We start from the raw sequence: 15,166 nt of genomic DNA on the forward strand, positions 1-15,166 counted from the left end.
ACAATTGCCTAGTTGGCAAAGTGATTTCTTGTTTATGTAATTGTGGTTGATGTGTTTTATATACAATATAAGAGATATTTTTATATAACCTGGTGTGGAGTCTGTTTTGTGGTGTATTTATTGTGTCACGTGTATGTGTGTGTGTTGCACAAACGCTTTACACATTGCCTCTAGGATAAGCCTGACTGCTCTGCCAAGCTACCAAGGGGGAAAGCGGGGTTATCTTAGGTGTGTAACTGCCTTACACTGACTATAGTGGTGGGTTCTGCTGGGATTAGGTGCATGCCCTAGCCAACCAGAAACCCCATTTCTAACAATGACCCTGAAAAGCGAATCGATGAATTCAACCACACTTACAAATACACTGCCGACCAACTCCGTATAATAAACAAGCTTACAGACGCACCTCATTGTGTACCTCGTCTATTACACTCCAATTCTATTATTGGTCCTCACAAATGTCCTCTCTGCACTGCCCCCACCCACCCCACTATTTCCTCTCCTCAGGTTCTAGCAGCACTTACCAACGTGCGTTCAGTTTCCAAGCACAAACTCGAAATCCTAGAACTCATAGAGACTCACAACTTAGACCTATTATTCATCACTGAAACCTGGGGCGACCACTCATCAGGCCCAGACTTCAAAGCAGCTATCCCGGAAAACTACTGCGTTCACAAGCTCGATAGAACTGATAAAAAGGGTGGTGGAATAGCCATTATCTACAAAAACATCTTCAAAGTTAAAATTACGAACGCCAATCACGCTGAGTGCGAGGCATTGTCTTTTACCATCAGTCTATCAGTTAAACAATCACTTACAGGCATTCTACTCTACCGCCCCCCTGGGTCCAGATCCAAGTTCCTCAATAATTTAAACAACTTAATTGAAGTCTCAGCAGGAGCCCCACAATTCAACATATTGGGCGACTTCAATTTCCATCTGGAATCTACCTGTGACCCTGATACTCTGGCACTAATTAACGATTTATCAGCGGCCGGTCTTCATCAAATCGTTAATCAGCCAACTCACAAAGCCGGACACACCCTTGACGGGCTATTTACCAGCAACCCACATATTTCTGTTTCCAAAGTGATTCCGCTTACATGGACGGATCACGCGGCTGTCACTTTCTCCATAAAATTAACTTCCCTTCCACCCTCGTCCACTCCCTCTTCTCCTATCACCTACCGAAACTGGAAAAATGTCGACCCTTCTTTTCTTGCGGCTTCACTGTCTGACAACATTATCATTACTGACAACGATCCTTCACTAGCCTCCATTAACTATCTCAATAGTTTAAATACGGCCTGCCACAATGCAGCTCCTCTAAAAACCTGTAACCGGAATAGAAAATGCCCCTCGGCTCCCTGGTTCACGGAATCTCTCCGATTGCAGAGACAACATTGCAGAAATCTGGAAAGGCACTGGCGCCGTCACTACAATCCCACTGATAAATCAGTGTACAAATGCGCCCTCTCCAAATATAAAGAGCTGATAACCACCGAAAAAACGTTCTACTTTACCTCCCAAATCAACCATGCCAAAAATTCATCAAAAAAGTTGTTTCAGGTAGTTACCCACCTTTCCAACCCTTCTGCCCCTCACTTCAAATGAACTCAATCACTTTGTGATTCCCTTGCTAATTTCTTCACAGATAAAGTAACTGCCATCTTCTCAGCCTTCACTCACGCTCCTTCCATAACCACCATGAGCTCCCCCTCAAATAGCCACACACCTAGCTTCCCGGTTTTCGAAGCGGTTACGGAGGAACAAGTCCATTGACTTGTCCTGACCACTAAATCAGGCTCACCCCTAGACCCCTGCCCCCCTGCTATCCTCAATTTAATCCCGGAAGCTGTTTCACCCGCCCTGACAAATATCTGCAACACTATGTTCACGACGGGCATCTATCCGCCAGTCTGGAAAAAGGCTATTATCAAACCTTTACTCAAAAAGCCCACCCTTGATCCCCTTCTTCCTGCCAGTTACCGACCCATTGCATGTCTCCCATTCCCAGCAAAAAATTTTGAAAATATCATGAACACCCAACTATCAACATTCATTAACAACAACAATCTACTGGATGACACCCAATCTGGGTTTAGACAGGGTCATGGTACAGAGACCGCACTACTAAAAGCCGCAGACGAAATTAGGATGACACTGGACACTGGAGGAGCGGCAGTATTAATTCTATTGGATCTTTCTGCAGCTTTCGACACGTTAAATCATTCAATTTTGATTGACCGTGTCTCAGCCATAGGAATTCAAAATCAAGCCAAACAACTTCTTGCAGCTTTCCTTGCCGATCGCTCGCAAAAAGAAAAAATGGGCCCTTTCACCTCCCAATCCTTCACCCTCCCATGTGGTGTTCCACAAGGATCATCGCTAAGTCCGACACTATTTAACATTTATGTTTCGGACTTAGCGAGGGTAATAAAATCCTACGGAATCGCCCTTACCACATACGCTGACGATACACAACTGGTGCTGTCGGTACATAACGACGGCCCAGTAGTTGCTGCAAATTTCCAAGAGGGTATGCGGGCCATCAGTTCCTGGATGTCATCAAACTCTCTAAAATTAAATTCTGATAAAACAGAGGTGATGACATTCGGGAAACTGGAGCCTGTCTGGTCCCCTCAATGGTGGCCACCTGAGATGGGAGCCCCCCCTCAACCAGTTACTAAAGTACGTAACCTTGGAGTCCTTTTTGACAACAAATTGACGTTTGCCCACCACGTCAATTCTGTGGTCTCCTCATCCTTCTTCATGTTAAAAATGATCAAAAAATTAATGCCATACCTTCCACCTTCAGCCAGCAAAACCTTAATCAGTACTTTGGTCTTTTCAAAAACGGATTACTATAATGCCCTCTTGATGAATGCCCAGGAAAAGGTCCTGAACAGACTGCAGCTAATCCAAAATGCTTCAGCCCGAATTTTACTGGGAATCCCGAAGTTCAAATCTATTACACCACACATTAGGCATCTACACTGGCTCCCAGTTAGAAGCCGGATAAAGTTCAAGGCACTATGCATCGCGTACAAAGCAGTTAATAATGTTGGCCCACAGTTCATCAGAAATGCTTTCCGCCCTCTTGAGCACTCCAGAACACTCCGTTCCTCTTCCGCTCACTTACTCAAAGTGGCGCGAACCAGGAAGGCTAATTGAGGGGACAGATGCTTTACGGTCTCCACAGCAAAAATCTGGAACACATTGCCGGTTGATGTCAAAACTGCTCCTACCCTTTTGATTTTCAGGAAGAAACTGAAAACTTGGCTCTTTTCACCTTGATTTACTTGCTGTGGCATCATCTCCTTCCCCTGGGCGCCGAGACACCCTCGGGTATTTGTGCGCTTTAAAAATTGCATAAACATAAACACATAAACATAAACCACCAACTCTTGACAGTAAGTCTTTTTTCCCGGCATAGTCAGGAGTGCTGAATTTTTGTGCCTCGGTTTCTTGAAAGACTTGAAAGAAGATGATTTGGATTGACATTTTGAAGGTGGAACCTGATTCTGTTGCCTTCTTGAAGGTTGATAAAAGGAGAACCTCATTTTCGAAGAACTTGCACCTCTCAAGGAATTACATTGAAAATAGGAAGAGTGCTTCCTTTCTTTAAAAATCAAATATAGTTTATGATCCAACTGACTGCCAAACAGTCTGGATGCCTCAAAAGGCATCTTCAGGGTGACTGTCCTCTGAGCTGCATCAGTGTTCCAGTCCTTGAGATATAGTTTCAGTCTTGCCACAATCGATGCTGCTCTAGCAAGAGCTGCTGATTTTACCACTTCAAATATCTGAGACAAATTCAATCTGATGCTCCATGTCTTCCAACAAAGGAAGGCAATTCTGAAATGCTGCAAACAAGACAAGAGTTGATTTTAATTTGTTGCGATCTGTATTGTAGCTAAGATGTCAACCATTTGAATACTGTGTCATTGATACCAGAGTGGATCTTAAGTGACTCAAGTAAGGAAGAGTGATTGACGGTATCAAAAGCCGCTGATAAGTCAAGTAGGATAAGTAGGCATGCATCTCCTTCGTCTACAGATCTGAGGATGTCCTCTGAGATATTGAGAATGGCTGTTTCCGTGCTACAGCCTTTCCTGAACCGTGGAGAAGTGTAGCTCACTGGTTAGAGGAGGCATACCCTGAAGCAGAGATCAGACCCGGGACCTGGGTTCGATTCCCGACGCGGCAGGGTCCAGAGCCCAATTGTCCACGGACTCGATAATTCTCGCTTTGGTGCCCACTCTAAGCACGAGTTCACACTATGCAGCTCTGGGCAACAAGCCTGCTTAATCTCCACAACGGCCCCCTGCGGCGGGATGCCTGGCTTTCACCTTGGGGATGCCCAGTACGGGTTATCTTACAGGGAAAAACCAGGACGGGTTCCCAATGCAAGCGCCAAGATGCCCGTAGGGTGATAGCTGCGCTCTATAAGTACATCAATCAATCAATCATCAATCTGAACCCTGATTGGAAGGTGTCAGGGAGGTTAAATTCACTTATATGATGGTTAAGTAAGATGCACTTTTCCATAGTTTTCGCTAGGAACGGGAGGTTGACGATAGGTCTGAGGTTGTTGAGATCATTGGGGTCTGCCCCTGGTTTTTTGAGAAAGGGTGTGAGAAGTCCTAGTTGGAGGGAGTCAGGTACTTAGCCTGAGGTGAGAGATATATTGATGATTTTAGTCAAGAAAAAGGGAATGATGTGGTTGAGATTTTCTACTATTGAGGATGATAGTGGATCCTTAGTGTGTGAAGTAGACTTTAGGTTCACAATTATACTGAAGACTTCATTTTCTGCCACGGGTTCGAAGTCCGACCAAATGGCATCATTTTTCAGTTGAGTAAGATCAAGGTTGCCAATAGTTTTTTTGGGGGCCGTTTGGTCATTGATAAGTTCAGGTGGTGGGGCTACTATAGAGGGAGGTGAGTCAGTGTGGACGGAAAGGGGGGAATGTTGAAGAGCTCTCTTGGTCTATTCTTTGCACGGTTGAGTTGGTTTTGAAAGAAAGAGGCCTTTTCTCTAAAAATGTACTTCTAATATGGCATCCAGGCAGTTCTTGGTAGACCTAGGTGCATTTATGACAGGTTTTGTCTCCATGTCCTTTCTGCCTGTCTGAGTTGTCTCCTCTCGTTGTTAAGATCTGAGTTGAACCAAGACTTTGAATGGATTGATCACAGTGGTTTTAGTTTGAGTGGTGCCACTTGGTCAAGAATGTCAGTAATTGCTGTATTATAGTGGGCAGTTAGATCATGAATGGTATGAATGAGAGGGTGAGGCTGTAGTTGGGCGCGGATCCTGGATCCCAGTTCAATTATTGGGACTTGTTTGATGTTCCTGGTCCAGTGCTTAGATTTTTCTATTGAGGCTGGGTCAGTTCTGCAGTGGGTATCAATATTAAACAATATGAGATGGTGGTCAGAGAAGTCAATGGGTAAGATAGATCTAAAAGAGACCAGCTCATTTTTAGTGACAATGGCATCTACAGTAGATCCTTTAGATCCTTTAATATGTGTTGGTTCAGAATTATTTAAGGTCTTTAAGTTAAGGTTATTTCGTTCCAGAAGTTTGGTGAGGTTCCCGACTGTGGTGTCTTCTGGGTTGTTCCAGTGAATTTTGAAGTCGCCCAAGAAAATACACGTCCTTCATGTCAGTAAGGGAAAACTGAGTAACTAGTTCAGTTAACGCTTCTGCAAAGAGGGTGCGATCATCAGGAGGGTGGTAGACGGTGTGTAATTTGGTAGGAGGGCATCCTTTGACTTTAAGTTCAACACCGAGGTATTCAAAAGTCAAGTATTCTGCGTTATTTATGATGGAAAGATGTATTTCTTCTCTGTGAATGATGGCTAATCCACCACCTGTTATTTTAGATCGGTCATGTCTAATGATGGCGTATCCAGGTGGTGTAAGCAGGTCTAATATGGGGGTAGAGTGCTTATTGAGCCAAGATTCGGTGAGGAAAGCGATATCGATTTCTTCGCCGAGTAAAGCTTCTGCGATATCTGTAGCGTGTTGAGCTGCTTATCTACAGTTGAGGAGCATGCATAATAGAGGGCAAGCATTATCATCAGCAGAGTGTAGTGTTTGATTGGTGGTCTATTGAGCATGAGGTCTGGGATCATTCTGGGGATTCTATTTGTGCCTGCTGTTACTGGGATTGTATCAGAAGGCTTTAAAGCCATATTCTGATTCGATGTGAGGTACGTTTTGCTGATAGCATCAGCTTCCAGTGCGGATATGGGGCTGTGAGCACGGTGAGGTCTGTGGGACTCATGATACAAAGGGAGTAGAGGGCCACAGGGTGCGATGTAAGGCCGTAGGAGACCCTTTGTGGGTAGGCAAATTATCACTATCAGAAGTGTGAGAGGGGGATAACCTGGCCTGGGTTGCAATTGGATGGGTGGCGCTGTCCAGAACTTTCATTTTGGTTTGGGCTACATGTGTACCCCAATATGGCCCAAGAGTACATATTTGGTCCCTTTGTGCACCCTGCCATCATTTTAGGTGCAGGTGACCTGGTGGCTGGGAGATATTTTAGGTGATTATCCAAGGCTGATAAATTGTTAAAGCTGTGGTTATTCGGTTCGATTTCAGGTACTTACAGTATTGTGGTGCTTATCATTGAACAAGTCTGCAGCTGATGCTAAGGTAGCAGCTCCTAAAGGAGGCTGGGTGCCTCGACCTCGTGGTCGGAGGGGAGGCAGCGCTGACCGCGGCCTGCCTGCCTTCAGATGTCAGCGCGGGTTGTCGCTGTGGTAGTGGCTTGCTTGTCACCGCGCAAGTGGCAGTCAGTGGCGGCATCGCCCAATGTGTGGGTAAGTGTGAAGTGTCACTTCATGTCCAGGAGAGCGGCCCATCATGGTGCATGGTGAAGTGGAGCGTCTGTGTCTGGTGCGGGCTGGGCCGCTGTGCCAGAGCACACCCCAGTGGCCCTTGGGGTCGATTGTGGATGGGCGAAAGGCGTGATGTGGCGGGGAGGCCTAAGCGCCGGTGCAGTCGCAGGGGATGATGCCACTGCTCGAGACGCCCAGGAGGCAGGTGAGGTGGACCCTTCATGCAGCTTGCACATGTACAGAGCTCCTGGAAAGACGCCTTTAGCTAAGCAGATGGTATCGGCAGAGCCACTCGAGGCCAATGCCCAGTGTGGGGTCTTGTTGGGTCAAGTAGGGAAGACAGCAGCGTTGGCAGAGCCATTCATGGCAGCTGGGAGGGCTTAATGGAGGCAAGGCATGGGGTGGGAAGGAAGGAGGGGCCATGGAGTGACGCTTAGGGTGGCTGGGACCTGTGGGGATGGAACTTTGAGAAGCAGCAGGTTGTGCAAAGGGAATGGTTTGCTTAGGTACACGTTGCTATGGAGTTATGAGGCAGAGGTCAGGACTTTGGACCACATTAGTCTAGTGGATGGCAGGGGTAGTATAGGGGCAATAAAGAAAAGTATCTGTGATGAGGGCCCTGATATGGAGGGTTTCTCAGGTAATTCTTTACTTCACAGAATGTTATGTGTGAACTGTGATTTCAATGGAATGAGGGTGTTGAAGGAGATGTAAAAAAACTGTTGAGATGGTCATTATGCTGGGAGTTATTGGTATGGAAACAAGTGAGGAGATATAAAGAAGAAGATTGAACTGAATTGTCAGCGTATTTACTACAGTCTCTCATGGGATCAGTTAGGGGAGGGGGGCAGAGACATGGTTCCGCAGTTAGATAACGATCTTGGTGGGGGTGGCTACAAAGAGGCCCACAGGGGCTCCAGTTACGCTGGGCTGTCTGAGGCAATTGGGGGAGAGGAAGAGGGGGTGGGGTGGGGGCATTCCTGGGGATGGGTTTGGGATTGCGCAGGATGGTCAGTACAGCGTGGAAGGAGAAGTGGCAGAGACGGACCAGGGTCCAGTGTTCGCGCTAGTGTTGGCCATGTTAGAATGGAGCGAGGAGGAGAATGGGGAGGAGGACGACCTAGGGGAGGAGGGTTTCAGTGGGGCAGGCATGTGGCAGCGCCATGGGGATTTGAGGTGGATTGGCGGCAACAGAGAGCAGCCAGCGGTCTGGCAGCCCGGTGGGGGGGGAGGAGGTGCTACCGTGGCAGGCGCAGGGACCCAGTACCCCATCCTTGTCATCTTTCTTGCAGGTAGAGGAGCGGCGCATATTTCCTGACTCTGTAAAGCTGGGAGAAACTTGACAGCACAGAAGGGAAGCGATAACTGGGCCCTGCCTTTTCACGGGAACCGCATGTGGCAGACAGAAGAAGTTCCAGAATGGTCTTGTCCCTCCATTGGCTGGAAGGCCACACGTGGCCTCTAGCACTCGCATTGTGGTGGACAGGTGAGTAGCGTCGGCTGAGTGGCATGGAAAAGTTAGGTCTGCCCCACTAGATGCCGCACGTAGCCCTACCCCTCATAAATATGTACAAGTTTGCAGGCAGGATATGGGTGTGTGCCCCAGTTGGGGTGGTGCGGTAGAGTCGCTAGGGGCCACACTGTTGGACTATGAAGATGAGAGCCTTGAGGAAGACGCAGTGCGGGATGAGGAAACAAGGAGTGAAGGGGAGGTTTCAGCTAATGTTATGCCCGGTGTGTTACAGGCAAGCACGGAGCAGCCGAGTAGGGATACGGAGAAGCAGGGGCGCCTGGCGAGGCGCCAAGAAGCAGAACGGGCATGGTCCTTGGAGTCAGGTAAGGCCCTGGCCATTGCAGTAGGCCCAGTTAGGGTATCCACAGGTGTGTACACAGGTAGATTCTGAGGGGGCAAAGAAGCAGCTGCGTTAGGGGAGGTATGTTATTGATGTAGGTGTAGACACAGAAGAAAAGGGGTAAGGTGCAAATGGCGAGCAAAGTGAGGTGGAGGGGCAAGGAGTAGGCAGCAGTGTAGGGACCGGTAGTGGGGGGGTCAGAAGAGAAGGAAGGGAAAAAGAAAGGTCTGGAGAGCAAAGAGCTTGAGATAAAGAGGTTACCCAATATTGGGGGCCACAAAGCCCTTGAGGGCCCATCTTCTGCTAGCCACCAAGGAACAGATTTGGAAATGCTCAAACGTTTGCAAAGGGGGGTGCGATCCAAAGAGGGATCAAAGAAGGAGGAATATGAGCTGGCAAAGTGGCAAATGTACCCCTGACGATTGAGAATTGGACCATGGCATTCTTTAATTTACGCCATCGTTCACTGTGAGAAGTATGCGGATCATTGCGTGACCATGTTGAAGTACATGGACGTGACCCGGAAGGCCCAAATTACGGAGAAAGCGTATGCATGGGCCTAGTACAATGAAGAATTTTGGGAGCACTAGGCATGGGAGCCTGAGGCGAAGTGGGGGGAACTGGATTTGGATCTTTGGCAGCACACTATGGGGGCCGCAAAGTCCGAGGATGGGTTGGTTTTGCAGCAAAAAGCCAGACGGGACGGGGGCACCTGTTGAGACTTTAATAAAGGGATGCAGACTCGTGAGTACTGTAATTTTCGCTAAGAGTGCTCTAAGTGCGCAGGTCGGCATCCCCTAATCAACTGGTTTGGGTGTCTGGAAGAGGGTATCAGCAACAGCAGCAGGAGAGGATGTGGCTTAACTGCTACAACGGCTGACTTTGAAGCTGGGGAACTAGGTTTGAGTCTGGCGGGAGGCTCAAGCATCCTGTGATTCTTGGGAAATCACTTAATCTCCCTGTGCTAAAAAAATGAATGTGTCCATCTGTAATGCAACTGGTGCTCATGTAAAGTGCTCTGATACCTTCCGGTCAAGTTTGCGGTATATAAAACTGCACACAAAAAAAAGAATAAAGTCTCTGGCAACCAGGGAGGGAGGTGGGGGGGGGGGGGGCACAGGGATATGGTGCAAAAGGCTCGTGCTCCGGTTGAGCTTGACAGGTTGGAGTACTGGCTGGGATTCTATTATTTTTCCAGTCTGTACAGTATTTTTAATCCATGGCCATACATGCCATCAGACACAAGACTCTCCATTTGTGAAGTTAAAATTGGCTTTATTTTTGGTGTCTCTGACCTGCAATTGCCTCTGCTTCAAAGGAGTCAGTGGGATAAATATGTTTCCTAAACTATTACTAAACAATTATTAATGGAAACAAAAGCAGAACTGCCACGTTAAACAACAAGGAGCAGAGAGATGTGCACCCAATTGTATCCGAGAACAAGCTCCCATTACTTACTTACACAATGGCTGTATTTTATCTAAGAAACGTGGAAACCCTAATATGTAGCAAACTACTGTCGGTGGAAAAACAAATATTTGAACATAGAGTCGCTTGGCTAAAGCAAAAGCATATTCCCCCCACCGGCGCTGAAACTTCCAGAGTTCGAGTGGAGGTTAGAGCCCATCCCTCCTTCCAGGACAGCAAATCTTTCTAGGAAAACGGTAACACATAAATCATAAACGGCCAACTCCGCCTGTCCAAAACCAAAAGGATAAACAACTGCAAGGGGCACGGCGCCGCCCGCCGGCTGCCATTGGCCACGACACTCAAAGCTGCCCCCTCCAAACATCCAATAGAAACCGGGCTATGGCTTGCCTCCCCGCTTGATTGGTGAATTTTTCATGGTGCTTGAGTGGACTCTGCCCTGTCTTACCATCCCAAAGTGCTGAGCCGTGCGCGGCTTCCTGTAAACATCAAGTTCTGGTGGGGGAGGGGGAGCCGTGTTCTGCAGCTGTAGTGGGAGAAGGGGTCCTCTCTGGCACGCAGATGCCTTACAGTTCTGCGTCATCCCAGGCTACGGTTATTTACCAGTTATTTTAAGCGTAGCAGCCCATCTTTTAAATATCGCTGCCAGTTAGCTCTACCGTATAAGGCTTCCTAATAATCCTCAAACCAGTGATGCGGTTTGCTGATTTTCTAACCGCACACTATAGTCACGGAAACACAGTCACAATAATGTGATCCACCAGTACAGAAAAATGCTGGAAACGCTGACATGTTTTGTCTGATTCTTAACACACCAACTTATGCAAACGTAATGCTGTGGCGAAGTGTGAGAGGCTTTTGCCAGTCTCCTGTTCTCTGAAAGTGTTTCAATTTCCTTGAGAGGCCTTGGGAATGTACCATTTGTGACTCCAGTGATTTGGGGTCAACAAGACATTGCCATATTAGTGGAGAAGACATGAAGGAAGAAGGGAGTAGTGACCAGAGGACAAACAATAAATCAATGCACTGCAGCAGCTTCAATGTACAGGTAAGGGAATGGGCAGATTATAGAGTATAGTACCCCCAGGGGCACCCAGCTGTCCCCCCTCCCCATAATAGGTACCCAAATGACACACACAAGACAGTTGGTGTTGGGTAACAATGCTGCAGGTTTATTACATAATTCCAGAATATGTAATGAGTGGGTTATCTTACGGGCGATCCAAGGGCAGGCAACCAACTGGGTCGCCCGCCCGCCTGATGAGCCGGGCAGCGCGGGAGCGATGCCCGCCGTTGCTGACCTCCCGGTGATTCTTTCTACGATCACGTGCCGTTGGTAATTCTACTCACGCCCCCCCTCTCGGGGCGGAGCGTCGCCTAGCAAGCCCCCGGTTGTTCAGGCCCACAACCGCCCGCAGGACTAGCGGGGCGCCGACACGGCTTCCGGGACCTCCCTTGAGGCTTCTCGGTTTTGGCTCAGGCACCCCCTATGGTGCCGCGCAGAGGTACCCTTTGTACCGGCCTGCTTCCAGATCGCCCTGTAACTCCGCCACAGCCCTGGAGGCGGCTAACCGTCGCAGCCAGGGCCACCCATCAAACCTTGCTCTTTACCTGCACTCTCTCATCTCTAATGCTTCGCTTAAGTCTAATAGAAACAGGTCCATGCCTACCTGGGACAGATGTACCCCATCTAAGTCGAAGTACCCCTTTATATTCCCCCTAATCATCTCGTGGCGAATGAAACCTAATCCCCTTTGCGCCGTGAACTTACGCATAGCACCGTTAATACGCCTTCTAGAATGTTCGACCGCCTCTATAGATTTAGCCCCCCGCCAAGACCTACCTGGGATAATCTCTGACCAAACGATCTCGCAATGGCCTAGCCGCTTGCAGATCTCCCCTAAGTCCCTCTTCATGGCTAGCAGCAACATTCTCCTTCCAAGGGTAATGAGGTCATTCCCCCCAAGGTGAATCACCAATATGTGAGGGATGCTCGAGCCGTGTGATCTCAGTCTCTGCTCAAGCTTGTTCCTTAGCTCAAACCATCTCATGCCAGGGAAACCCATCCACTCCACCTGAGACTGTGGGAAGTGCCGCATCCAGTTTCGGTGCGATGCCCATTGTACAGCCCGGGCGACAAATGAATGCCCGATCACCCACACCACGCGCCCTAATAAAACAGGAGACATGGTGTACACACAGGGTTATTTAATCATAGGGGTTATTCAATCAAAGATAAAACACGATAAATCACTGCAAACACGAATAAGTGAAGCCAACATCACGGGCGAACATATCTTTTATAGCAGTCCGATTCCCAGCGCCCTAATTTCTTCACCTGGGCAGGCGCTAAACCCGCCAAGTGGGCGGCTGTGGCAGCGCCAATGCGGAAAGAGTGGCTGGAGTACCTCTTTTCCGGCTGGGCGAGCCCCGCTCTGGACAGGCTGGCCCTGATCATCTGCTCAAACTGGTATCTAGTTACAGGGGTACTGTCCCTATGCACCACCAGGTATCCAGGGGCGGGGGGTCTGCACTCCAAAAACACCTTTACCCAATGTACTGGGCAGAACCTGGGGTCGCCAAGGGGCTGAAGGACCACATTAATGCCACGCCCTGCCTGATCAGTCTTGGACTTTCGTAGGTGAATGGACAGGGAGTCAGAGACGGACACATCCGACATGGCCAGGGCATCCCCCGAACAGTCGTCCTTAGACCTGGCCACTAACTCGCTAATCCTGAATGCCCCGAAAAAGGCCAGGCAAAAGGCTGCAGAGAAGAGCATGGCCTCATAAGGTGAGTGGGTGACCAGCCCAATGGCGCCCAGCATGCCCTTCAGAATCTCGAAGTCGATGGGAGCTCGGTTGTCAGGTACCCTGGGCTCCTCCCTAGCCCAACCCTTCAAGGCAGCACGAATGGCAAAGGAATTAGTGGGGTCAGCCCCACCGGACAATCTGGTGTCGTGGCTCACAGCTGCCAAGTGACTACCCACCCAAGAATGACTTTTTCCTTGCTCCCTAGCCCACACGATAAATGCTCAGACTTGGATCGCCAACGTAGCCCCTGAAGTGCCCAGCGCCACGGATGTTGCTCTAAAGGTCGCCATGTGCGCGCCGTAGCGTTTCCTGGTACCTGGGGCCAGAGCTCTTTTTCCCATCGCCTTCAAGCTCAGTCCCACTGCAGGATCCTCCATAGATGTTCCGGGAATGGGGTCATCTGTGCTCTCGCCCGCGGCCAGGCCTCCCTGAATCGGAGCCACTGAAAAAGAAAAAGAGCATCAGCTGCCACATTTTTCACGCCTTCAATGTGCCTGGCCTTAAAGTCTACATTGATGCGCAGGCAAGCCCTGACCAATTCCCTCAGCAGGCACAGCAGCAGCCGGCACTTGGCAGTCTGGTTGTTGATTGCCTGGACGACCGCCAAGGTGTCAGACCAGAATATGACCTTTCTGTCTGACAACGCGGCGGGCCAAAGGTGCAGGGCAACAACGATGGGGAAGAGCTCAAGTACAGCCACTTTTTTGGTGACCCTGCGCCTGCGCCAGACGTTGGGCCATTCCTGAGCACACCAATCCTCACCCAGGATAGCCCCGAAGCCTTCCCTACCCGAGGCATCCGTGAATAGACACAACTCCTGACTGTCCACCCAAGGCTGCCTCCATATTACCGATCCATTGAAGCACGCTAGGAACTCGTCCCAAACAACCAGGTCTTGTTTCAACCCTGACCCCAGCTTGACCCAGTGGTGTTTCTTCCTTACCCCTGCGGTGGCCCTGGCTAGCCTACGGGTGAAGACCCTCCCCATGGGTATGACCTTTACCGCAAAGTTCAGTTTCCCTAGCAAGCATTGGATTTCACCCAGCGTAGCCTTGTCTCTCCCCAGCAGACCGTGAATATCCTGCCGCAAGGCCTGTACCTTATCCGCAGGGAGTCTGGACTCGCCCTTGACTGTGTCCAACTCGATGCCCAAGAATACCAAGACCTGCGCTGGGCCCTCGGTCTTGCCTGGAGCTAAAGGCACGCCTAAGTGTCCCGCCAATTCCTGGAAACACTGCAATGCCCTTGCGCACTCCTGTGAGTCAGCTCCCCCAATAAACAGGAACTCGTCCAGGTAGTGGGTCACCCCCTCTATGCCATACCTGCTCGTTAGGGCCCACTGGAGGAAGGAGCTGAACGCCTCGAAGTATGCGCATGACACTGAGCAACCCATGGGCATGCATCTGTCGTAAAAGACTTTGTCCCCCCACCTGAACCCCAAAAGGTGTTGGCTATCTGGGTGGACCGGCAGCAGCCTGAAAGCTGATTCAATATCCGACTTGGCTAGCCAGGCTCCCTCCCCCGCCCTCCTGACCATGTCAACCGCCAGGTCTAGGGAGCAGTAGGCCACTGAGCACATCCCTTCGTCAAGCCAATAGTTCACAGAGTCTCCTTCTGGGTGTGATAAGTTGTGAATCAAACGAAACGCTCCAGGCTCCTTTTTTGGTACCCCCCCCAAGGGGGAGATCACAAAATGGGGCAATGGGGGGCCGGTGAACGGGCCCGCCACCCTGCCCAAAGACACCTCCTTTGCTATTTTGGCCTGCACTATCTCCGGGTAGTCCCTAGCAGATCTAAGGTTCTCCGCATCCCTGCTCACTAAGGGGCCTTGGTAAGGGATCGGAATCCCTCTATGAAGCCCTCCGCAATGAGGGTCCCCTCGCTGCTGTTGTGGTATCCGTGGAGGGCGGTGAGGAGGTTAGTTATGCTGATGGGTGAGGGACCTTTCGAGAAATCGTGCGGGGCGAGGGCAGGCGCGCTGTTAGTTGCTTTAGCTAGGGGCCGGTGGGCTGGGGGGAGGGCCAGCGGTGGGGCCTGCGGCCGCCCCCGGCTACTTGCTGGTGGAGGGCTTGGCGGGGCTGTCGTGCTTGGAGCAAGTGGTGGCGGCATGGGAGGCCCCGCACTTGCTACAATTGTGAGTGAATAGGCACGCTTTGCCCCACGAACAGGATCCTGCGTTAAAGAGTCTGCATGTGCCGGAGGACCGTGCCCTAAAGCCCGG

At 49.9% G+C, this 15,166-nt stretch overlaps 1 long non-coding RNA gene across 1 annotated transcript in view; it reads right to left on the reverse strand.

The window, feature by feature from the left end:
* LOC146789247 (uncharacterized) overlaps nt 1-13,384 on the reverse strand; it is a 47,209-nt gene extending 33,825 nt beyond the window's left edge. Inside the window, exon 1 of the long non-coding RNA XR_014970040.1 lies at nt 13,262-13,384. This is a non-coding gene — a long non-coding RNA (uncharacterized LOC146789247). The remainder of the gene's footprint in view (nt 1-13,261) is intronic.
* Between the last annotated feature and the right edge of the window lie 1,782 nt (nt 13,385-15,166).

The sequence above is a fragment of the Triturus cristatus genome, chromosome 10 (assembly GCF_964204655.1).
Source record: "Triturus cristatus chromosome 10, aTriCri1.1, whole genome shotgun sequence".
In the NCBI taxonomy this organism is placed as follows: Eukaryota; Metazoa; Chordata; class Amphibia; order Caudata; family Salamandridae; genus Triturus; species Triturus cristatus.